This window comes from Pinus tabuliformis, chromosome 4_2, assembly GCF_031772625.1.
Source record: "Pinus tabuliformis cultivar Carrire ecotype Pingquan chromosome 4_2, CPIR1, whole genome shotgun sequence".
NCBI lineage: Eukaryota > Viridiplantae > Streptophyta > Pinopsida > Pinales > Pinaceae > Pinus > Pinus tabuliformis.
Window position 1 is genome coordinate 764499350 of NC_142304.1, and position 12821 is coordinate 764512170.

Consider the following 12821-nt stretch of genomic DNA (forward strand, 5'->3'; position numbering starts at 1 on the left):
GGCTACAAGGTGACCTTCATCGATGGCAAGGTACGTGTATGGAAAAGGAATTTTAAAGAAGCTTTCAATCTTGGGTTTCGAGTCGATTCATTATATCAGGTCAGAGGAAGTTCGCTAGGTGTCATGTCTTCTGACACATCACTTCAGTCTGAACTATGGGATCGCAGGTTTGCTCACCTTCATTATAAAGCTCTACCTAATGCAAGACAAATGGTGACAGGGATGCCCGAGTTTCGAGTAGAGCAAGAAGGTGTATGTCCTGGATGTGCTGAAGGGAAGCTCAGAAAGGGACCATTCCCCTCAAGCCAAAGTAAGACCTCTGATATATTGCAGTTGGTTCACTCAGACATATCTGGTATGATGCCTGTGAACTCCTTGGGAGGATATTTATATTACCTCACTTTTACATAGCGCTATTCTCGCAAGACTTGGATATACTTCTTGAAAAAGAAGGATGAAGTGTTCACTTGGTTTCGTCATTTCAAAGCTGTGATTGAGAATCAAACCGAAAAGAAAATCAAGATCTTAAGGACTGATAATGGGACTGAGTATGAATCCAATGAGTTCCATGACTTTTGCAAAGAGGCTGGCATTAAGAGGGAGACTACAACACCATATACTCCTGAGAAAAACGTTGTGGCAGAAAAGAAGAATCATACGATTGTGGAAGCTGTCTGTGCTATGCTCCATGATCAAAGACTTCCGAAGTTTCTATGGGCCGAAGCTGCGAATATCGCGTATATGTGCAAAACCGATGCCCTCACCAAGCATTGGGTTCCAAGACTCCCGACGAGATGTTCACTGGTAAGAAACCTGACGTATCTCATTTTAGAAATTTTGGAAGTCCTGTATATTTTCATGTGTCAAAGGAGAAAAGGAATAAATTGGGTGCATCTGGAAAGAAAGGAATCTTCATGGGCTATAGAGAGTATACTAAGGGCTATAAAATCTATGTGGCTAGTCAAAGGGAAATCGAGATTAGCCATGATGTCACCTTTGACGAAGATATGGCTCTTAGCAAAGTTGACGATCTTTGTACTCAAAGGGGATCTAAAGAAGCTGACACCAGGGAACCGAAGGAAAACGAAGATGAGACAATGCCCGATGTGGAAGAACCTATGGATCCTATTGATCCCCCTCTGCAAGAGCCTTCCTCTTCTAGGAAGAGGCCTTCATGGCTTAGGGGGACACTTGATGATGCTGAAGGACACATTGCACCCAGAGGGACTTTCTGGGAAAGTAAGAAGCCGGCTAGGTATCAGGGATACTTGACCATCATGAGCACGATCATCCAAAATGAGCCTTCATCATTTGCAGAAGCTGTCAAGCATCAAGTATGGAAGGAGGCTATGATTGAGGAATATGAGTCTATTAAGGAAAACGATGTCTGGGATGTGGTCCCCAAACCCCAGGACAAAGCAGTTGTCACTTCGAAATGGCTTTACAAGATAAAGCATGCAGTTGATGGAAGTGCTGAAAAGTATAAGGCTTGTTTTGTCGCTCGTGGCTTCTCTCAGAAGGAAGGTATAGACTATGACGAGATATTTGCACCTGTTGCCCGATATACCACCATCCACTCAATCATAGCCCTTGCTGCTTCGCAAGGATGGAACCTACATCAGAGGGATGTCAAGATCGCATTCTTGCATGGTTCAATGAAAGAGGAATTCTATGTGGAACAACCCGAAGGATTTGAGATTCATGATCGGGAATCTCATGTGTGTAGGTTGAAGAAAGCCCTCTATGGGTTGAAGCAGGCACCCCGAGCTTGGTATGAGAGGATCAATAGCTTCCCGATGAAGCTGGGATTCACTAGGAGTGAAGCTAACCCTAACCTTTACTTTAAGGTTGAAGATGACAAACCTCTCATACTGGTGCTGTACATTGACGACCTCTTTTTAACAGGTGCAAATCCTCTCATTCTTAAATGTAAGAGGGAGTTGGCTTCCCAGTTCGAAATGAAAGACCTAGGACTGATGCACTATTTCCTAGGACTGAAAGTTTGGCAGAAACCGGGGCAGATTTTCCTATCTCAAGGAAAATATGTGGTGAAAATATTGGAGAGATTCGGTATGGTGGACAACAAGCCCGTGACTACCCTGATGGAGCTTGACTTCAAGAAGTTAAGCGGTAGTGCTGCCAGACTTGTTTTACGAAATGCTACCAAGTATCGTCAACTCGTCAGAGCATTGATGTTCTTGGTGAACTCCCGTCCGGATAGATGCTTTGCAGTCAACACGTTGAGTCAACATATGGTTGAGCCTCACCACACACATTGGATTGGTGCCAAGAATCTGTTGAGATATCTTCGTGGCACAATCACTCATGGGTTGAGAATCGAGATACGTTGCCGGAGACGTAAGACTACTTGGATATATCGACGCTGATTGGGTAGGTAGTTTGGTGGACCGAAAGCGCACTTTCGGGTGCTGTTTCTCTTTGGGATCTGCCTTGATATCCTGGATGAGCAGGAAGCAGAAGTCAGTGGCTTTGAGCAACGCCGAGGCAGAGTACATTGCTGCTAGTATGGCCACTTGTGAGGTGGTCTGGTTGCGGAAGCTCTTCAGTGAGCTGTTTGGATTCACATTGGATACTATTGTGATCCTGTGTGACAACCAGAGCGAGATTCGTTTATCAAAGAATCCCATATTTCATGATCGCTCCAAGTACATCGATATTAGGTACCACTATATCCGGGATATGGTACAACGGGGAGCAATAGGGTTCCAACATATCGGTACAGATGAACAAGTCGCCGACATTTTGACGAAGCCCATGGAAAAGGTCAAATTCCTGACTTTCCAAGAACGACTTGGTGTCGTTGAGAGACTCTCTTATGAGGGTCGTATATGATGTATATATTGATCTCTGGGAGCTCCAGGAGGGCGCGGGGTACTTCTTGGAGCGACATGCGACCACAAGGCAACTCACCATCCCCTGATGGTGCACTATGTATAGGGTGAAAGGTTCAACCTTCCCCTGTGACACCCCGTGGCGACTGTGGGACAGGATTATTAGTTCTCCTGTGGGCCAGGATGATTTTTTCTCCCGTGGCGACTGTGGACAGGATGATTAGTTCTCCTGTAATGACTATTGGACAGGATGATTTGTTCTCTTGTGGACAGGATGATTAGTTCTCCTGTCAAGGCATCCTACCCATGTAGTCTGGGACTCATGGGAAGTACCTCTCATCTGATCAATGAGTAGGGAAATGGGGTTAGGGACCATTAGTAGTACTATCGATGGACGCATCATTGTATCTACCGTACTCCCTATGCTAGGATGACCTCCATTGATCTGGGATCAGTGAGAGTGGTATGATACACTCTGAGACTGACTTCGGGTGAGTGGAGGATGGTATGATATATCCTCGATCATTTCTTCTTCTTGATAGTTCAACAGACCTGAACAGAGTAGAGCCAACAACGCAAGGTAGTGCATTTGATGGCTGGGACAGTACCTACGGCCAGACGGATTAGCAGATGGAGTTCTCCCTAGTTGAGAGGGAGCGTTAAAATTGGCAACTAGGGCCAAACTCCATGTGGGTCATCTCATTTATGGCAGCAGATATTTTTCCTAGATTCCTCTTGTCGAGAGGTGTAGGATTGATCTAAAGATCATCCGATTCTGACAAGTATTTATGGAGATATGAATTTATTTGTATTTACTCGACAAATTGTCAAAGTCGGCCAATAGTTACATGTGTGGCACACATGCCTAGTGAATCATATAAATACAAGTGAGGTTGATTCATTTTATCATCATCTCATCTCGCTCATTTCTTCTTTCTCTCTCCTTAGCTTTGGGTTACACAAGGAGCAGCTCACACGTGGGAAGGAGGATGCAGTAAGGCAAGGGGGCGCAGAAGCTGCTGAAGGTCTCTTTGACCAACATTGACCAAGTGTTAACCTTAGAAGAGTGCGGTTTTGGTGTGGCTGCCTCTCCTAGGCAGGCGACATTTTTTGGCACGAAAATCGAGGCAATCTGACCTCAGGTTTGACCAGCATTGACTGCCCTAGTTTGGGGCAGCAGGTTGACTTCAGTCAACTGCAATTTCACTGTGTATTTGGGGCTATTTAAGGATTGATTCTTCAAGCTGTTCGAATACTAGTTCACTGGGAAATTGAACAGGCATATTGGAGGTCAATTTCATCTCGTTTGACTAAGTTTGACTTTGCTGATTTAGGGTTTGCTGCTGCTGATATAAAATTACAGAATTCTGATTTTGTACTATTTCTCTCTACTAAACTATTGAAGATAAAAGAAGATTTGATCAAAGGGTTTCCCTGCATTGGGGTTTGTCCCTGGCTAGCTGCCACATCTTGTGTCTCTTGTCTTGGCTTGTTTTCTGTCGATCGTTTAATGTTCTATTTGCACATCGCTAATCAGTGGTTAATAAGAAGAAAAGAAGTAAACTGCTCTAAGCATAGACCATACCATAATTTAACAATCATACACACTTTGGTCCTTCTGTCATATACAAACTTTCATCCTCTGTCATGTTTTGGTCTTGAAATAGGTTGGTGTTTCGGCCCAATCATTTATCCAATACTTCGACCTGTGAACTAACATTCCTTTGTTGTCTGTAACCCGAGTTACTCTGAAGTATCCATCTAAACTTTTCTGTGATATCTATTTGAACTTTTTTGCACTTGTAATTTGGGTCGAGTTCATGTTTGTATATATAGTTGTTCCTGTCTGTGATTTGGAGCCGAATTAAGTAATTTGATGAGCCGACTTGCAGAGAATTTATTTGTTTAGGCCGACTTGCAAGGAGACCAAGGCTTGACTTGATGGGAGAGGTAGGACTTTAATTTGACACTTAAATATTTTTCTATCATGTTCCCAAGAAGGATTTCTTGCATCAAATTTTGACTTTGACTCAATAGAAAGATCCTAGGATCCTACAATGGAGGCTTGACCTATGACCATTGACCCAAGCATGAAATCCATGCTTTAATAAGTCAATTAAAAATTTCTTTTGACAAATATATTACATCTTGACTCAAGTGCAATTACGAAGATCGACACTAGTTACATTTTTCAACACTTCATAATGCCATGCCCTTCCAAATGGGCTTTAGAAGGTACATGTGTTTCCCTGCTCAAGAACAGGGTTAACAAAAGACTCTATTAGGTGGTTTCAACCTCTAAAGAAGTGACATGTGCATGATACAGTCGTCAAATGGAAGGTGTCATGAGAAATGATGGTGGAATGGAGTGGGGTAACAGCGAAGGCTCCAAGCCACATGCCATGGTACAAGGGTAGCTATAATGAGGGAAGCCCACACATGGGTGTATAGATGTAGGAAGGAGCAATCGTGGTCCATGATTTACCCCAACCTTTGTTTTCCCACCCTTCTTCATATGGATTTTATTGATTTTTATTTCTTTTAACTGCTCGGGGCTCCAGGGAATGAGAGCATGATGCATATGATAACGTAGTGAACACCCCTTAAGGTTCGACAGTTCATCGCCCACCAGGGGTTGGGACAATCATGGGTTCCTAAATGATGGGGATATATAGGGGCCCTAGGAACTAGGTTGTTGGCCATAATGATATGGGGGTAGAGCTCATGTTTGGCTTTTGCCCACGTGCTAAATTTTTATGCCCCAGGCATCTTTTGCTTTTTATGGTACATTTCTTGTTGTAAGTGGCCAAATTATGCTTTTAACTTTCTTTTTAGCTACATCAACCTCTGGGCATCATTCCAGACCCGACCCAAAGTGTGGACAAGGGGAGGGGGAGGCTAACTCCTTGTGGACCCAATGGACAATTGTGGACCTAGATGGGAAAAATGTGAAAAGGGGTTATAATGAGCATAAGGGAGTGATGTCTATGGTGTCGAGAAGCACGACCGCACAACCAAAATCGGGGTTTCCCATGTAGTGCCACTCTTAAGGCTATCAACAAATAAAGGAGATGCCACAAGACTGGGATACAAGATTAACCACCAAGTTGGGACAAGTGAAAAAGTGTACAATCCAAGCCCATTATTTCCGCTGAATACCCCACTAATCCACGTCCAAAAATGTCCAAGGAAAAACAAGTAAAAATACCCAATTACATAATGAAAAGCCATATTTGGGATTGGAAGGCCCATCTTCAAACATACGATCATAACAAATGGGTGAGGGCACACAATGGCTTGCTCAAGTGGCGGAGAATGGTGGCACATCGAGCTATCTGGTGGCTGCAAGGGGCTGTTTGCTGCTAGTTGAAGACAAATCTAGGAGAAAAATTCTCTTATAGGGGTCACCCACTGGCGATGGGTAATATCTGGCTCCAATTAGGACATGAGCTCTTAGTAGAGTGCACAAACCATGTACTCGAATGGGGAGGTCATGAGAACACCAACAATCTCTTCAACCTTGTTACCGCTCAATTTAGCAGGGGTCCTAGGCGGGGTTCCAAAGAGACTATTACTAGATCAAGTGGCAATAATGGGACAAGGACCCACTGTCACCTCAATCGATGTCCCCTGCTCTTTATGGACTTTCATCGATGGGAGGAGTTCCGATATAAGGAAATCACTAGGAATGATGAGTTAATGATAGCATAGGTAGTGATTTCTAGAGCCCATTCACAAGAGAGACTCAAATAATAGGGCTTGCTTGCTTTAGAAGCAAGGTGAGGGGCTCTCTAAGAAAGGATAAAGGGAGGCCCATTCACAAGAGAGACTCAAATAATAGGGCTTGCTTGCTTTAGAAGCAAGGTGAGGGGCTCTCTAAGAAAGGATAAAGGGAGGCTTAAACCTAGGGATTAAAGGTATATCTTTGATGAAGGATGTGTGAAAATTTCAACTATTGCAGCGACTTGAAATTATTCTTCTAACTGATTCATTATTAAGCAGTTTATTTGCTATGGCAAACAAAGAATAAAATCACAGTTGCAATATTCACCATAAAAACACGATGGAAATAAAATGTGGAAACTGAGAAATGCTAGCACACATAAATTTTTTTTGACACTGTTATTTTTAGACAAATGTCCCCGGGAAAACCCAATGTGGGAAACCCAGTGCAACAACTGAGGGTTTTTATTATTATGCAACAGTGAGAAATTATGAGTACCACTGGATGCCCAAAACTGGCAATCCTCCACAAGATAAATTGGCCACAAAAATTAGTGAGACAATTCTTACCTCATCGGACATTGATCCATCTCCAAAATCTGGCACAAACTGGGATGCTCAAACCCCCGTGTCAGCCTTTTGCACAGATGCTGCGTAGGCCCTCACACACTCTGCCTGGAAGCTGCTCTGATCAAGCCGTCTAGCCCAACTCAACCCCGAGAATGACTCGCTAGCCCCTCCCGAAATTTTCTTGTCCTTCAGCAACTGAATTGACCCTCACTCCAACTAAATCGAACTTTGCCTCTAATGCTTCTACGTAGGCCCTGTGTAGCCTCATTGAGGAAACTCGACCCTCCAGTAGTTGACTCTCCGGAATTGGAAAACTTCCTCCGGACTCACTGCCTTTGCCCCTCTGTGTCTCTGTGTCCCCTCTTTGGCTCAAACTCTTCCTTTTGAATGTTGCTCTTTGGAAAATTGAACTGCCAAGGGAAACTTGCTCTTCAAGTGTGTTTCTCCTCCTCTTATAATCTCCAATTGAGTCTTTAATGAACACAATTAAATTGTTATTGATGGCTAAGATAATTTTGGAGTTGATCTGTGTGAGTTTCTAGAGAATTGTCACATTTCGCAATTAATTCCCATTAATTAAACAATTTTCCTAAGTTATAGTTAGGAAAAATTTAAATGATGGTCAATTAATTTAATTGAGCTATCTCTAGGTAGAATTTCCAGAAACAGTTTTTGGTTTTGGAGATCTCACGCGTTTTAGCCTCTCTACAAAGTTTGAGACTAGAACACCATCTGATGCTACAAAAAACTGACACTCCCTCTTAGTGAGGAAGGTGTTGTCTCCCATAACATCCTGTGTCTGGAACATCTCTACGATGTTGATGTTTGACATCTGTGACAAACTGCCACCTTCCACCAACCACTTCGCAACTCTGATAATGCTGCATCCGTGCTACTGCTGACACTGCACTGTACAACTGTGCTGCTGCCAACTCTTCCACTGCACTGTAATTGATCTCAAGCTGTTGCTGTTGTTGCATCTACTACAACTGAAATCCAAAAGTCTGAACCAATTGTACCCTCATGTTGCCATTGTCTCCTGAGTCTCTGACTGCTACTAGCTTCTGTGCTGCCTATTGAGTCTATCTGCGTTGCAACTGCACTGTGCTCCTCAATGCCTGACTGCTACTAGTATCGCAATTGTCGCTCAAGAACTGACTGCATCAATCTGACACTGATCCAACTGCTACTGAAACGAGTTCTCCACTATACCCATCCGTTCTTTGAAATATACAAACTTAGCTATTCCTAAAGCTTTTGTGAGTATATTTGTGACTTGCTCTTGTGTGGGAACGTACTGTAGTTGGACTGCTCCACGCCGCACATAATCTCTGATGAAATGACATAAAATATCTGTGTTTCGACCTGTCATGGAACACTGGATTTTTAGAGAGCTTGATGCAACTTTGATTATCATAGTAGACACTGGTCGCCTCCATCCTCTGCCTGAATAAGCTTACTAGCAGCTTCCGAAGCCATATAGCTTCGCACGTAGCTATGTTGGCTGCCATATACTCTGCCCCTATAGAGCTCAGTGCTACTGACTTCTGCTTCCTATTGCACCAAGAAACCATCCTTGATCCAATGTTGAAGTATTACCCAAAAATACTTTTCCTGTCTACTGAATTGCTTGCCCAGTCTGCATATGTGAATCCACATAGTTGGATATCATCACCTCAAGTATATCTCAACCCATACTCGACTATGCCATGAAAATATCTCAAAATGTGCCTCTCTGCTATCCAATGCGCTCTCTTCTGTTCCACCATAAGCTGATCGAGAGTGTTGACTGCAAAGCAAATATTTAGCATAGTGTTGATTAGATACATGTGAGACCTGATAAGCTATCTATACAAGGTGGGGTCAACATCCTTGTCCTGTGTGTTGGAAAATGTAACTATGTTTGGTCTTCATTAATGTACTTGAGTCATCATGTAATGTACTTGTCAAAAGAATAAAGAAAAGAATTATTATTACTATTATTGTGACTTATTAAAGCATGGGTTTCATGCTTGGGTCACCATGTGTTAGTTCAAAGTCCCCATTGAGGACTTCTAGGATTTATTCGGAGTCTATAGAGTTATTGTACATTTAAAGAGACCCTTCTTGGGCTTTTGAATCATGTAAAAATGTTAAGTATTGTGTCAAACATGAATTATGTAACCTCCACACCATGTCGGCCTAAGAGAAGATCAAGTCGGCCTAAGGAGCCTATTCGACCCCACAAGTAGCCTATAAAAAGAAGCTCATCTAATTCATTTGGAGCATCATTCTCTCATCAAGTTTGAATTCTCTAATTCAACGACTAAGATTAAAACATAATCGATGGCTAAGATTAACTTGGAGTTGATCCTTGTCTTCTTCTAGAAGATTCACAACTGATTTAATTAATACCCTTTAATTAACTAGATTTCCTAAGTTTAGATTTAGAGAACCATTTAAAAAAGTTAATTATTTTAATTAAATCATCTCTAGGTGGAATTTCCAGAAACGATTTCTGGGTTTTGGAGAATGCATGTGTCTTAACCTCTCTGTAGTGTTTCAAGGCTAGAACACATCCGATGCTACAAAAATCAACATGCAATGCACTCGTTGGATCAGGAAAATCTTGATCCGGCCTTACTATCCATGCCCCTCTCACTGCGTCGAGCTCACTAGCTCTCTCTTTGGCAACTCTGCGCTGCTACTCTGGAGTTCAATTGGTCAGTAAATTTGAACTACTAGTGGCTCAAGTATGTTTTCCAACCCCCATCGATTTCTTCTTATAATCTCTCGTTGAGACATCAATGACCAAGATTAAAACATAAACGATGGCTAATATCAACTAGAGCTCGATCCATGTCTTCTTCTAGAAGATTCTCATCATGACTTAATTAATACCCTTTTAATTAATCAGATTTCCTGAGTTTAGACTTAGGAACCATTAAAAACAATGATTAATTATTTCAATTAAGTCGTCTCTAGGTGGAATTTCTAGAATCGATTTATGGGTTTTGGAGAATACACGTATTCTAGCCTCTCCACCAAATTTTGTGGCTAGAACACATCCGATGCTACAAAAACTAACACTTTCTGCCTCTTCTTTCTTTTTGTCTTTTTCCTCTATTGCTTGAAGAGCTTTTTGTATAAGCTCCGCACTAGATTCCTTACAAAGCCCAACTTCATGTCCAGGGAGTCTAGCTAGATGATATTTTAATTGCATAACCGCTCCTGTCATCTTGTCCCCACACAATTTGCATGTTAGATATGCCCGATTTGTCCCACCATCAGGTTCCCCATATTCCCAAAATGGGTCCAAGGGCTTTGGCATATTTGTAGTGGATTAATTCAAACCTAGGGCACAAAAAAAAACAGAAAATTGGCGTTAAACCCTCGCACACAAAAAATGACAACCACCTCATTTTAAAAATTAGTTTTTTTACTACATTACTTGTAATGAAAAATGGCAATAAGGGGGTGCATAAGAAAGTTAAAAAGAAAAATGAAGCTTGCTGTTCAAATATGGAGAAAACCCTTGCATTGGCTCATGGGCATGAAAGTCATAGGAAATGGAAAAAAAACAAAGAAGAAAAATGTTGGTAGGCAAAGAGGCAAGCACACATAATTCTAAATCTATGAAAAAAAATCTTTAACATAGGGGTTTTTAAGAACACATCTGTTAATGGAAGAAATGAAGTTTGTCTCACTGTTCTTGAATATTTGATCCACAAAAAAATTTAGGTTGGTCATGATAATGGTTGTTTGATCCTCAATCCCTCTTTGAAAACCACCACAAAGCTCTTCCCCTTCCTTCTCCAAGACCAACAAAGACAAATGACAAAAAAAACAACAAAAAACACTTTTGTAGCTTGACCCCCGTGCGCTCGGAAATTTATTCCATGGTCGCGTGATTTTTTGGCGATATATTGGCGATATTTTGAAAATATTGCGATATTTTCTCGGCAATATATCATTTGCCGAAAATATCGTGATATTTTCAAATATCTCTGATATTATCAACACTGCTTCTTCTTTGTCCTTCTTCGCTATACCAGATCAGAAATAATACTTGAGAGATAAGAGATGTGAATTGTCTTGAGAGGAGATCAAATGGTCTCTATTTATATATGCTGGAAGGGGTCAATTAGGTGTCTCCTGGGCAGGGCCGACTTCATCACGGGGAGGCCAACTTGGGCATCTTGTGGTGTCTAGAATGCAAATATAAATTTCATTTTCCCGCTCTTGATAAAGTCATGATGAACATGCCTTATAAAATTTTCTTTTGATTACAAAAACAGTAAATGTTTTCTTTTTCTTGCAAGCATGAAGAACATGCTTCAAATATTTTTTTCTTTTATAAATATAATCTATATTTCATCATTACAAGTACAAATGACATTATGAAAACCAACCATAGCTACAAAATTCAACACCTTGGGAGTTAGGAAAATTGTCATATACTATTGGAAAGGTCTCAGAACAGTCACCAGTGTATCCAACTATACTTCTTTGATGCTCAGTTGGACTAAGAAACTGTATAGAAAATGTCTGCAAAGATAGGCTACTCAAACTGCAACTCCATCCATGACATCAAGCTAGACAACCTACACTCGGCAAACAATGACAACATACTCTGGCTCAATGACGAACAATGACCACGACATCAATGATAATGACAATGACATCAATGACAGCATAGGCTCAGCAATCTTCCAACACACTCAACACATCTTGAGCAAATTAATGAAATTTTCAGCTGTGCAAAACTTATGCAATTTCTAGATTTGAATTTCACCCATATATGTTCTTCACATATTGTTATTTACAGCTATAAATGTCTTGATGATTTGGAATATGTAAAAGGCCCACTTGTTGAGTGATGTGACATTGTCATTGAAAGGGTTGTTTTGCTGAAGCTATATCTGCTGTTATAAATGAATTTTCGGATCTGGCTTGTGTGTGATAAGTTGCTCCAGATGGTTGGAACTTATCAAGATAGTTTGGTATCTTTTCTCCTTGGATTCCCTAGAAGGTTTGGCTGCTAGAAAGTGAAATATTGTGCTCTTTTCGCTGCTGTTTTATACTATTTCATAAACACCCCTAAGGATGAAAATTCACAGGGTTAAGATCTAGGAAACCTCTAGTCAAAGAGGTGAAATTTCTGTTTTAACTTCAGCATCAAAATCTGAGAAAGCAATTCTACGTTGGAAATTTCTGTCGACCTTGACTAGGATATTTGTAATTTTGGCAAGGGGACAAATATTGCAGGTTACTAGCTCGAGAAAGAGAAGAGTTGCAAAATTTTCTTCCCAGTTTCTTCTTTTGTGTTTTGGATCTCTCCTCCAATTTAATGTGCATCTTCAATCCAAACTGGAATTTGTTTAGAAACTTCATCTCCCATTGGAGTGATAAAAAAGTTGTGCAATGAACTTTGCTCTTAAAATCTCATTCGGATCTGAAACTTCAATCTTGACAGAGATTGCATTGGATTCTTCAATGCAATGTTGGGTAGTCTGCTTGTCTCGTCTGACTATTGAAGGTAAAGTCACTGCTTTGTTAGCTCTTGTCTTCCCCAAAAATTAAAATGAGACATAATCAATACCTAGAATCAGAAGATTGATGAGTACCCTTACATCAGATGTCCCCATGGCTACCTTAAGATGCTGGAATAGCCCATGGAAATGGAACATGCTCCAA

General features: G+C 41.2%; 1 protein-coding gene across 2 annotated transcripts in view; it reads left to right on the forward strand.

Moving 5' to 3' along the window:
- Positions 1-12821, forward strand: part of RFC3 (Translation elongation factor EF1B/ribosomal protein S6 family protein) — a 279286-nt gene that overhangs the window by 139971 nt on the left and 126494 nt on the right. The window lies entirely within an intron of this gene.